This window comes from Piliocolobus tephrosceles, chromosome 11, assembly GCF_002776525.5.
Source record: "Piliocolobus tephrosceles isolate RC106 chromosome 11, ASM277652v3, whole genome shotgun sequence".
Taxonomy (NCBI): Eukaryota; Metazoa; Chordata; class Mammalia; order Primates; family Cercopithecidae; genus Piliocolobus; species Piliocolobus tephrosceles.
This window is the reverse complement of record NC_045444.1, coordinates 100,237,959-100,251,695: the sequence shown is the minus strand read 5'-3', so window position 1 is coordinate 100,251,695 and position 13,737 is coordinate 100,237,959. Positions and strand designations below refer to the sequence as shown.

The 13,737-nt window shown below is 35.3% G+C and overlaps 1 protein-coding gene across 3 annotated transcripts in view; it reads right to left on the bottom strand.

Moving 5' to 3' along the window:
* The window catches only part of SPAG16 (sperm associated antigen 16), a 1,175,325-nt gene that overhangs the window by 596,243 nt on the left and 565,345 nt on the right, over positions 1–13,737 (bottom strand). The gene's annotated exons all lie outside the window — the stretch shown is intronic.

Here is a 13,737-nt window from a genome sequence, read left to right as displayed (position 1 = left end):
CACATAATGAAAATTTAGTGAACATTATCATAGCACAGAGAGACAGGGTCCCTGGGACCTGCCTGCCAAAATTTGAAGAATGGCCCACAATTTAATTACTAGCTGATTATGTTGTATGGCTCAGCTTTCTTATTTGTGAAAACAGGGTAAAAATACTGATCCATCAGGGCATTTGAGTATAAAATAAGCTGATATATGTAAAGTAGTTAGAACAATTATCTGAGCATTTGTCAACTTTCCACAAATGTCAACTGTTATTACTATTATTCAACATTATTCAACTTCACTGTAATTTGGCCCTTCATATAGTTAACATCTATCATTCATATGCTCTTCTTTTGAAGACCACGGGTAGGACATTCACTACTTAAAATTGTAGATATTTACAATTAAATGATGTTTTCTCTTAGTTTTGATAAACACTGGACACTGCTGTGTTTTATATGATGTTAAGTCACTCTCTGACAAAAATGTAGTGTCATAAATAACACTTTCACAAGTATTTCACAAAATAAGGGAATTTTGTGGTTGTTTCTTTCACGATAGGGATTTCAGGAACACACTGAGGGAAACAGTGGAGAGTATGTACAGATTCACTCCTATCCTTACTTGCACGTATGCAACTGGCACAAAGTAGTTTCTGATTTTGGGGGAAAAGGGATGCGGAACTGAAGATCGCAGGATACCTTTCCTCAAGCTTTGTCTGCAAATAGGTCTCCCTCTTGTAAACATAAAATGACTTTCATTCTCAAAGATGTCATCCCAAAGTTCTAATAAATAAGAATAATAAGCTTTTGCTTAATTTCTTCCTGGCATCTGCCCTAAGTGCCACAAACTCATTTTACTTCAAACTTTGAATATGAGCTTTTTATTTCCCTTTAACTTACTATTAATTATAATTACAAGATTCAAAGACAAAGGCCCTGTCACCACATTCCTAAGTTAATAAGCTTATAAGTAGGGTGAAAATCATACAGGAACACGTCTTAGAGATTCGAGAAAAGACAATGTGGGTGAATGCTAGTCCTGCTTCTTAATCAAGTCATGTCCTAATGAAGTATCCATAAAATGCTTTGTTAAACAACATACCAGGCATGTTGCATAAAATATTATGTTATGGCAGAGATTTTTTTCATTTATAATAGGACACATTTCTTATAATAGACCACATGATATACACTTCAAAAGCTCTTCTCTCTAATTGAAATTGTTCTTTCCAGTAGTGGCATTACACAAGGATATTTTGGAGGGAGTACGTGTAGGTGTATGGTGAACACTATTAATTATCAGTAGAGTCGGTGACATAAGCACCACTGTTAGACTTTTCAAAAGAAAAGAATATTAATCCAAAAAAAGATTGTCACGAGAAAGACTAATTAGATACCCTTGTTTTCCCTTTAGGTTTTTCAGCATTGTAAATGTTCCCTTCACTTCAGTTCACAGGCTCTAATTATTGCCACAACAGAAGATGCACAGTGGGTGGAAAATAAATCAGTATCAAAACTTGTGCCCCGTGGACATTAGATGACCACTTATGTGCTCGTCCTTAAAGACAACACACACTCACAGATTACGTATGCTTTTATTCAGGTTGCCAGGACAAATAAATAAAATGGAGTTGTCTGACTGTTGCTCAGCTAAAAACTGCATCTTATATTGTGATGTACATCAGCATTTATTTAAAGTACTTTAACATGGAATTTTTTTATTATTCCAGCAAGTATGTATTTATAGCCTATGATGTAGTATACAATACAGAGGCATCACCCTCAGGAAACTTACCTATGTGTAGGGGAGAACAAATCAGAAAATAACTGAACAAAATAACTCAGCTATAAATAAAATGTAGTAAAGTGATATAATAAGTTGGGGGAGAATGTTCTTTTTGATGAGGTAGTCAGGGCAGCCCACATTGAAAACATGACCTCCTAACTGAGACCAGAATGACAAGGAAGGAGTACCTTTGGGAGGGTCTAAGGGCAGATGGTGTCAGTCACAGGTGACTGCAAGTGCAAAAGTGCTAAGGCTGCAAGGAGGTGGTGCATTCAAGGGACAGAAGGAAAGCCAAGATGACTGAAGAGAACAAGTGAGGAGGACTGTGTTGAGGATGAATAGGGAGCGAGAGGAAGGCAAGTACCAAAGTCAGGCTTTGTAGGGCTTTTGGACTGAGGAAAGACAACTAAATTTCTCCTAAGATCATTTCACGGATTTAAGTAGGAGAATTATATATGATTGATGTATCTTTAAAAAGATATCTGTAGCTGCTCTGTGGAAAATGGAAAGTGAGAAACAAGAGAAGAAACTAGGACACTAACTTGGAGAGTATAGTAGCAACCCAGATCTATTTAAACTACGACTCCTCATCATTATGGCAGATGTCGCTTTAGTATATTGGCATTTTCACCACTATCTTCAGGAAAGGTCAACTTATAGTTGTCCTCACCATTAAAAAATATTTAATAATTAAGTGTACTTAAAAAGTGCCAAGGTGAAATGCAAATGCAATAAAAGTCACAAAACAAATGTGTATACAAAACACAATCATCTAAAATCTGTCAAAATAAGATAGTGGATCTTATTCGTTTTCAGAAGACAGCTAAATAAATGCGAAAAAAAATGAAATCTTAATACTTCCCCAGCACTTTAAGTTTTAAATACTGTGAGATTATAGGTTTTATTCAAAGCACAGCAGGATTTACATCATTAGGATCTGGAAAGTAGCACTCTCCTTTTATTTTTTACTAGAGTGGAGCATTTTTACACTTTTTTTCACAGTTTGTGGACTTATTAATAATGCCCTAGAGGGTAGTCATAAAAGCTACAGCTTCAGTTTTCTTTTCTTGTTCAATGTTCTTCCAACCTTATACATACTATATATGCCTTGCCCCCTGACTAGTAGTGCTAATCCCAATCATTGGCAAGGTAAGAGGCAGCTGAGACCGAATATCTGCTCTGGTTCAAATGTGGGGAAAGGCCTTATGTAGTGACTTAGACTTCATAGATACCCAATGGTACTGCGATTAAAATTCACCCATGTTATAGAACATTGTAACATTCATCCAAATTAATAGTTTACTTTTATTTTAAGAGGGAGTCTCGCTCTATCACACAGGCTGGAGTGCAGTGGCGCAATCTTGGCTCACTGAAACCTCCGCCTCCTGGGTTAAAGTGATTCTCCTGCCTCAGACTCTCGAGTAGTTGAGATTACAGGCACCCGCCACCATGCCTAATTTTTGTATTTTAGTAGAGATGGGGTATCATCATGTTGGTCAGGCTGTTATCAAACTCCTGACCTCAAATAATCTGACAGCTTTGGCCTGCCAAAGTGCTGGGATTACAGGTATGAGCCACCACGGCTGGCCCATATTATTAGTTTATAGATTCAACCCAAATCTTTTTAAACATGGTATCAATTCTTTGGTCTTTCTCGTCTCATGTAAAACTTTCCACACAACTTTCTAAAAACTTGTATTTTATTCTTAAATTAGATAGCAACATTTTATACTTCTGAACTAAAATTTTAGTTTAATTCTGAATATAAGCACTTCTCTAGGAAAAGTCTTCATGTTGGATAAAGCCAAATTTTAGCTCACTGTGATTAAATTATAATTATTAAATAAGGGTAATACTATTTTGGCCTTTTAAATATACTAATATAAATGTTCCTTGGAAATTAGTAGACTAATTTGTTATAAGAAAAAAAAAATCCAAAGTAAAAATAAAAATATAAAGACTTACATTTTACAACATTCAACTCAAAAATCATTTATGGAAAGTCAACATATAAGCAAATAAGCAGCCTAATAATCTTTCTTAAGTCACCACTGATCAAACCTCATCAGCACACGTTCTCTTGCCCTCCTGTCTCCCATCCCTCTTTCTACCTGGAAAAAAATCATAAAAATCAGAATTTCTCTTCCCAAAGGTGGGTCTTAGAAACTAGAACCCACCTCCTACAAAGCAAGCCATAAAACCTTCTCCTATTTCCCTTAAAGATCTTCATTCCAGAGAGGTCCTGCCCTGTACTCGAAAAGAAGACATGCTATACAGGCAGGACAGAAGAATCTGAACCGTCAGGCCTCTCTGTGTTTCCCCTTCCAGTTTATTATCACTAGAGCATAGCCTTTTGTCCAATCACATTTCTACTCGACTGTCCATTCTACATCAAGCCTAAACATACACAGTTTTCCCTGGGTTTTAGGTTTTCATTTTTGAAGGTTTCTCTGTCATGTAAAACTTGGATTAAACAAATTTGTTTTGCTTTTCTCTTATTAACATGCCTTTGTTATGGTAGTGCCGGTCCTGACCCTTATAAAGAAAGATATCGCATCTTTCTAGTTTTCCTACAATCCATATAATGTCATTTCCATTTTCTTCAAAGTTATTCAACTTTCTAATACACAAAAGAAATACCATTTCAAAACACATAGATTCGACTAAAGGAAATTTGTAAACTCCAATGACAGGAGAATCAAGACCTACTATTTTGGTAAATGAAATGAAGACAATCAATGAAGCAGGTGAATTACTTCCAGACTTACGAAATTATCTCCTGGAACCTTCCTGCTACCTTAGCAGCTGAATATTTTATGCTACATAGTTTTATATATACTGTGGTTCATGTTACAAAATCAATGTACTTCTTTATGATTTAACAAGTTTGAAAAGACACATTACACATTTATGTTCTAAAGAAAATCATTTCAATAATAAAGTTTATTTGGTTATTTCATGTTTCAGCAATTTATAAGAATTTTGTATTGTTATGAATGTAAAATTTTCCATTTCATATCTCCTTATTATATTAGTGACAGAAAGCAGATTATTTGGAATGTCACACTTCCTTATGGTAAGGACTTTAACATGAAAAATGTCTTTTCTAGGAGGATATTTAGAAATATATTCTAGACTACATATAGTCTAGAAATAACTGGAAGAATTACAACTGAATACATAAAATTCAGGTAAATTTACATGCTGAAGTACAGTACAGAATTCACTTCAATGTGGCTCCAATTTATTAGATACCACAAGCCAATATGATTATTGTAATGACATATAATGACTTTTGTATCTATTTTGTAAATAAATTAGAAAGCCAATATTAATTTTTTTATCATTGAAGTATACTCATCAAACTTATGGTTTGGATATGTTTTGTTTCCAACAAATCTCATGTTGAAATGTTATCCCCAGTTTGGTTGGGGTGGGAGGTGGGGCCTAAGTAGGAGGTGTTTGGGCCATGGGGGTGGATCCTTCAAGGGTATTGTGGTGCCATTATCACGGTGCTGTGTTAGTTCTAACTCTATTCCTTCCTGCATGGGCTGGTTCTTAAAAAGAGCCTGGTACCTCCCTGCTCTTTCTCTTGGTTCATCTCCTGCCGTGTGGTCTGTGCATAAGCTGGCTCTCTGTCACCTTATGCCAAGAGTGGCAGCAGCCTGAGGTCCTCACCAGATGCAGATGTACAATCTTGAACTTTCCAACCATCCAGAATTGTGAGAAAAATACATCTTTTTTTCTTTATAAATTACCCACCCTCAGGTATTGCTTTATAGCAACACAAACCCATAAGGTTTGGAATTTGAGGCATATATTGAAATTAACAAAAGTTATATATATATGTCAATTTGAGTCTCAATTTCTACACTAAAAAAAATTCCTAAGACTGTGAATAAGTTTCTATTATCATATTTCAGTTGCGTCATAGGCCTTGCGCAGAAACTGTTGTGAACAAGAGGAATAGATCAAATCTCTGTGTATGGCACTCACTATGTGTAATTTGAGATACTGGCAAGGGGAAGTTGAAGAGCTGCAAGGGGCGATAACTGGCATCAGTTTCCAGTAGATAGGAGAAAGGAAATAGGGATGGGAAGAAGGGAACAGGGGTATAAACTGGGATTATAAAAACACTTTCATAAAGTTGTTAAAAATTACTCCACAAACACAAATAAGTTGAATTCCAGGGTGGCAATCAGATAGGTATAGCTGGAATTGATAAATGGAATGAAAAGTACACGTTTAAAGGGAAGGATTGGGCGGCCAATTCAGCCAAGGTGAAAACTGATGAACGTATAAGGCTGTGAGACATAAATCCAAAACAGGAAGCTTAGTATCCAGAAATGGGTCCAAACAATGACAAATTAAGAAAACCAAGAAACAGACCTGAAATGAGTCCTGATAATCTGTCATGCAGTAGGATATCACTTCATATGTATTTCACTTCCATGCAGTTATCTCTGCATCTTAAATTCTGCTGACATCTTTTTTCTTCTAATTCATGTGAAACAAGCAAAAATAAAGAGATATCTATTGACTCCCATCTACTCACTGTGGTTAGGAAAAGAGGACAGAGGGAGCATCTGAACAGCAACTTGCTACAATCCAGACAAGAGCTAGAGCTTCCATTTCTACAAGCCAAACAGGAGTGACTCCACAGATATTCAGTTGCATAATTTATTATCTACACTGAGTTTTACCAAATTCAGGGAAATAAATAAAAGTTATGCACCATTCCCAGTTCTCTCAATCACACAGCTTAATCATGTCTCCTTTAATAAATAACTCAAATTACTCGCCTTATTTCAGCGCTGAATGTCTGCAGCACACATCCCTCTCAAAATTACCCAAAGCTTCCTCTATAACATATGGCACTGCCTCCAGTCACTTTTTGTAATATATGCCTGTGTGTGTGTGTGTGATTCATTTGTATTATAGCATTTTGTTATCCTTATCAAGGAGAGAGAATCTCACTGCAAGAGTAACCAGGAGAGGTCTGTGTCTGCTGTATTGTTTTTCTCTCCTTAATCTGCTTGTTTAAACTCTGCCTGGGTCCTGTTGTCCTCTGACTACCTAACTTATGTAGGCATAAGAATGCATAAGAATCAAATGGTTCGGATGTTTGTCCCCACCCAAATCTCATATTGAAATGTAAAAATCCCCAATACTGAAGTTGGGGCCTGGTGTGGGGTGTTTGGATCATTGAGCTGGGTCCATCAGGAATGGCTTGGACCATCCCTCTGGTGCTAACTGAGCTCTCCCTCTTAGTTCCCAAGATATCTGGTTGTTCAAAAGTGTGTGACACCTCCCTCCTTCAGTCTTTCTCTCTTGTTCTTGCTTTTGGCATGTGATATGTCAGCCCCTCTTTGCCTTCCACCCTGATTAAAAGCTCCCTGAGGTTTCAGCAGAAGCTGAACAGATGCCAGCACCATGCTTCTCATAAAACCTGCAGAAGAATGAACCAATTAAACCTCTTTTCTTTTTAAAATGCCTAGGTATTTCTTCATAGCAGTGCAATAATGGCATAACACAATGTCCATGCCAAAACCTTGGGAACCTATGAATATGCTTAAAATAGGAAAATTATCCTGAGGGGTGGGTTTAGTCTTATTACAGCAGTCCCTAGAAGCAAGGGAAATTAAAAGAGACAGAGGGTAGGTCAGAGAGATTCAATGAGGAAACTTAATCCACCTTGCCTGTTTTGAAGATGAAGGAATGGTGGAAAGAGTCATGAAACAGGATGTCCTCTGGAAGTTGACAAGTACTCCACCTGATAGCCAGCAAGGAAACAGGAAGCTCGCTTCTACAACCACTAAACCTGAAGTCTGCCCACAGCCTGGATGAGATGGGAAGCACACTCTACCTCATAGCCTCCAGATAAGAGACTAGACCTGCTGATCTTTTGATTTTGCTGAGATTCTAAGCAGCAGAAGCCATTGAGCCTGCACGAATTTCTGACCTACATAACTGTGAGACAATAAATTAGTGTTTAAGTCACTAACTTGGTGCTAATTTCTTACAGCAGCAATAGAAAACAGATACAGTCTAGCAGTAACAAAGGAAATTAAATTAAAATTAAAATACATATATTACATGGAATATGAAATTATAGTTTCTAGTATTTTAAATATAAGATAAAGGGGTCTCATTGTATTAGACTATTTCTAATAAAAATAACTCAATTATTATTTTATTTATAATTATATTATTTTGTGTCAAATTAGATGGAACACAATTTTATGACATGGACTGGTTTTACTAATGATATTTTTATTGGTTTTGAATCACACAGGAACATTGTAATTGAGTCAGAAAAATTGTAGTCAAAAAAGGTGAGTAAAATAAGCTACTTTAACTTCCACTACCATGAAATGTTAAAATACATCTTATTATAAGAGGAGTTTCTTCAGGTACTACTGGCAGGTAATTTCAGCAGGGATATATACATACACATGTATATATTATACTATATTATATGTAATTTATACTTTAGTATAATATGTATGTACTTATAAGTTCTAAATCTTTATAAACAGGCTTCAACTGATTTTATCATATTTTTGGATTATCAGTGGTAAACTCCTTTTCCCTAAAAGATAAATGTGCAACTAATTTTCAAAACAATTTTCAACAATCTTAAAAATCACAGTAGTTTAAAAAAATATTTTGGATCATTGTCGATATGTTTTAACTTATAAAAATAATTAAGGCACATGAATTTATCTCAAATTATCTGACTGATTAATGACTTGCACTAGCCAATGAGATGCTAGTAAATGTATCACACTCAAGAGACTTGAAAAGTATTTGTATGATTAGGCTTGCCCTTTCCCACTGCTACCCCAACCCCACTTTCATCATGAGAAGATATCTACCTGTCCTAGTCTGACAGAGGATGAGAGACATAGAGCAGAGTGAAAATGTCCTGATTTTCACCTCAAACCAAATCAGTTGATCCACACATCTGAGTGAGTTCAGTTAAGATCAGAATAACCATCCAGCTGAGCCCAGCTACAAACAACAGAATGGCCCAGCTGACTATATGGGATGCCTGAGCTTCAAATCCTTACCATTGTGTGCCACTGAGGTTTTATGGCATTTTGTTTTTGTTTTTAACAAAGGGTTGAGGTGATGAAAGCTAACTGATACACATGCATTTTGTAACACTTTGTATCATAAAAGTTGTTCTTTACTTATTTTACCCATTTATTGTTATTGAAAGAAGAAATTCTTTGTGTACATATTGCTTTGAACTTACTAACACTGTTCATTTTCATTATGATTAAGAACATAGGGCCACGCATGGTGGCTCATGCCTGTAATCTCAGCACTTTAGGAGGCCGAGGCGGATGGATCACGAGGTCAAGATATTGAGACAATCCTGGCCAACATGGTGAAACCCCGTCTCTACTAAAAATACAAAAATTAGCTGGGCGTGGTGGCATGGTGGCGGACGCCTGTAATCCCAGCTACTCGAGAGGCTGAGGCAGGAGAATCATTTGAACCTGGGAGGCGAAGGCTGCGTTGAGCCAAGATTATGCCACTGCACTCTGGCCTGGAAGACAGCACGAGACTCCATCTCAAAAAACAAAACAAAACAAAACAAAACTATAATAACTAGATAGATAAAACAAAATAGCAATAATATAAAAACTTTCTTATTAGATATCATATGCACTTGTTTTTAATGACAATTTTCTCAGGAGAAAGTATTTAAGCTACTTTAGAAAGTACAGCATTTAGAATCACAGTCATAGAACAATGGAGCCAGAAGAGATTGCCCATTTGAAGAACGGTTTATCCAAATATACCATGTTATATATGCATTGTGAAAAATGTTGAATTCCAGATTCACTCTTCACTGTCACTTTGTGTATTTTTGGATCATATCCTCTGTTTCCAATTTATTTGTATTGCTATGTATGCAAAACAATTTTACTATTATCCTACGACAACCTTTAATTTGGAAAGCAAATCAATTTCAAAAAGTAATATTACATAAAGATGAATGATGAAAAACTTTAAAAATAGTTACTTTATGACATTGTTTCCTTTCATTGGTAAAGACAGTAAAAAACTGGCTATAACTATGAATATTTAAAACTAATTTTAAAACAATTTATGCTCCTCAGACCCTACATCTTATTAATAATCAGTTAGCATTTATTGGCTATTATAAGTCTAAGTCCTCATAAATCAAAAAAGAATAACATAAAATGTCTTTTCTGTGTTAGATTTATAATCTGAAGTATTTAATTTTGCCTTCTGAAAACTGGTGAATATTATATGAAATGTTATATTTTTCGAAGTACGCATGAATTAATTTATTGACCTAATCATCTGTTACCTGTTAGAAATTCCCAAATCATTTGCTTAAGATCCTTCAGTCTGGCTAGATAGCTGAAATCACCGTTTTTCTTCCTTTCTATCAATTACAGTTCCTTTTTACCAATTATGATAATTTCCCAGTTACTTTTCTCCTCCTTTTTGACTCCATCTTTTCCATCTGATCTCTGAATGTTAATTAGGCTGAGACAAAACTTTTGTGTTCGATACTCCTTCCCTGCTAACTTTTCCCATTCATTTCTTCAGGTTTCACTGGTCATGCTACTAAGTTACTGGAAATGTCAAGTGAAGTAGAAAACCTTTACACAAGCTGAGTGTTCTTTGTTCTAACCCTCTGTCCTCTGACAATCTGAAGACATGAAAACAATAATGAGAAGGCAACTAGGTTTTTGACCTTGAGGTTTTAGCTTTCTTATTTCTAACATTACTGCCACCCATACTTGCCAATCTGAACTACAAACAATCCACAGCTTTTGCAAATGGTCCTAAATAATTAAAATTTTAATAATTTTTATATTATATTACTATAATGATAATAATCCTAACTTAGGTCATAGTGAGTTCTTGATCAAAAAAGAAGGGTGTTTTTTCATTTGTTTTTTTTTTTTTTTTTTTTTTTTTGAGATGGAGTCTCACTCTGTCGCCCAGACTGGAGTGCAGCAGTGCGATCTTGGCTCACTGCAATCTCTGCCTCCTGGGTTCTAGAGATTCTCCTGCCTCAGCCTCCCAAGTAGCCAGGACTACAGGCGCATGCCACTACACCAAGCTAATTTTTGTATTTTTAGTAGAGACAGGTTTGCGCCATGTTGTCAAGGCTGGTTTCAAACTTCTGACCTCAGGTGATCAACCCGCTTCAGCCTCCCAAAGTGCTGGGATTACAGGCGTGAGCCACCTTGCCCAGCCTAGAAGGGTGTTTACTGACTCTCTGCATTAGAAAAACTTGAGAAAAAAGACAAACACTGGCATTTGAAAGACTAAAATAATACGGCATTCATAATCTTGGGGCTGGATTTGATCTCGGTATTTTTTGGTAGCTCCTGATGTGTCTTGTACTGTTGGGTTAGTTGCTTCTTTTATAGGATTGTAGAAAGTTGTGAATAACGTGAACCTAGTGCATGGATTAGTCACTGTGGATTGTATAGTTCTGTATGACTGTGGCTTCATGAGACAATTTCTCAAACAATATGAAACATTAAATTACAAAAATCAGCATTTCTCTGGTACTGCTTATTTAAAAAATAAACTTGCTTAAAATATACAAGAAGTTAAGCTTTTACTTTTTACATTTTTAAAAAGATGTCTACAATAATGACACCTAAAGGCCAGACATGGTGGCTCAGCCCTGCAATCCCTTGGGAAGTAGTGTAATCAGCATTTTGGGAAGCCAAAGTGGGAGGATCATTTAATACAGGTGTTCAAAACCAGCCTGGGCAACATACTGAGACCTTGCCTCTACAAAAAATAAAAGTAAAAATACTAGCTGAGTGTGGTGGCACATGCCTATAGCCCTAGCCACTCAGGAGGCTAAGGCAGGAGGAAGTTTGAGTCTAGGAGCTGGACGTTACAGTGAGCTATGATGATGCCACTACACTCCATCCTGGGTGACAGAGCAGGATCCTGTCTCTAAATGATAAAAATAATAGCACCTAAAATAGAATTTTTCCAGGTAAATTAGTTTTAACTTTTAGCTGACTCTGGAAATACAGAAAACTTACATACAAGGACAATTCATATGCAGAAGGAGATGAGTATATTATACTAGTAATTCATTTTTCAATGCACTGATAGCCACAATAACTAGTTTAAGATGATATGAACAAAACAAACAAAATGTTAGTTTGGCAAAAAATCAATCAAACCTAATATAATCATTTCCTATTTTTAAAAAACAATTCACTCTTTAGTAAATTTATATAAGTGCCAAGCTATATGCAATAGAATCAACTACTTATATATAAATTGTATATACATGCATATAATTTTTTATAAAACATATACACATCCTATTTCTTACTATTCTTGGTTCTTACTGTTAAAACTGTGAAAATAAAACAGAAGATAAACACCAATTTTTTCTGACGAAACTGCCAAGAAAATAACCTATGTTCACAATATACAAATAAATGTGTACAATGTATCTGCTACAACATGTTATTATGATTAATTTTTAGTTCCTTCCCTGTATTACTAATCCAGTAGATGCTTCTCTATATGAAAGACTTGGATTATAAAAGCTTTATGAATTCAGGAAATAAAATTATGTCTTTGGAAAAAAATTCAAAATACACAATTCTGAATTCATTGATCATATGAAGTGTTTTAATGCTTTCCTATTTCGTCAACCCTAAAAAAGTTTACATGATGCACACCTGTTTCACAAGACTGTGGAAATGAACATAAATGCTTACTTATGAATTTAAATATCATTTAGTAATTGTATCCCTTCTCATTTTGCCATTAAAATATTCTGCTTCTTACAATTAAGTGAAATGTAGATCCTAAAGAATGTAGAGATTCAGAAAAACGTTTTCTTATACATATAACTTAGATTTTAGTTATATTAATATTTGTGCCACTCAGTGTAAGCCCCAAAACATTGATATACAGAATTTGTTATGGGTTTTGAAGGTCTAATAATGCATGTATAATTTGATCCATAAACATAGATATAACTGTTCTACAAGAAAGACTTCCCTGTACTTAAAAACATGTGCTCAATTATCAAAGGTGCTAATTGTACTACATTAGCTTAACAATATAAATCTATCTTAAACCAGAAAAATAATGAAACCTTTAAAATACATCAACAATTAAGTCAAATTATAAGTGTGAAAAGAACAATGCTAAAGCTATGTAAATTATTGTTACAGTTAAGTGACTTTCAAATTTTAACTCTATTTCCATTAAAGTGATTCTTTAACTCATTTTATTAAGTTAGAGATTTTTTTTCTGGGGAAAAAAAATGACATTAAGATTCATTAGGAAAATAGGAAAGCAATTAAGTAAACCAAGGATCTAATATGAATATGAAACCCATATTTTCCTGGCACTACCATGTACAAACTACCCTTAAGTCATGCCCCACTGGTTTTGTACCAAGTGAAGAAATGATCTTGCCAACTTAAGTCTTTCTGTATGTTCACTGCATGGACCCACTACTATCATGCTCATGCCTATTTTTGGGGGGTTCATTTGTGACATACAAATGAACATACTCTTTCTTTCCCCCTCTCATTTTTCTAAGGGAAACCAATCAAAAAACAAAAACCAAAAAAGCACTACAATAACAACAAAACTCCTTTCTGTGTGCTGCAGAAATTAATAGAAATGCTATATACCTAGATGAATCACTTGACAGTAAATGAACTTCTCCAGAGCCATGAAGTCTATTTCAGACACCAGCAGAGGCTTTGTGTGGAGAAATAGTTAAGACATACAATATGCTTAGGCCTCAGCATGTCTTTATTCATTTATAATGGTTATTGTTATAGTTTATGGTCTTAGTTTCAGGCATTCTTCCACCAAACTGCATTACTCCCCTGTTCACAAAAAAAGGACACTAAACAATGCACACTATAATTTTCCACTTTCTTGTTTTGCTTACATTGTCACTAG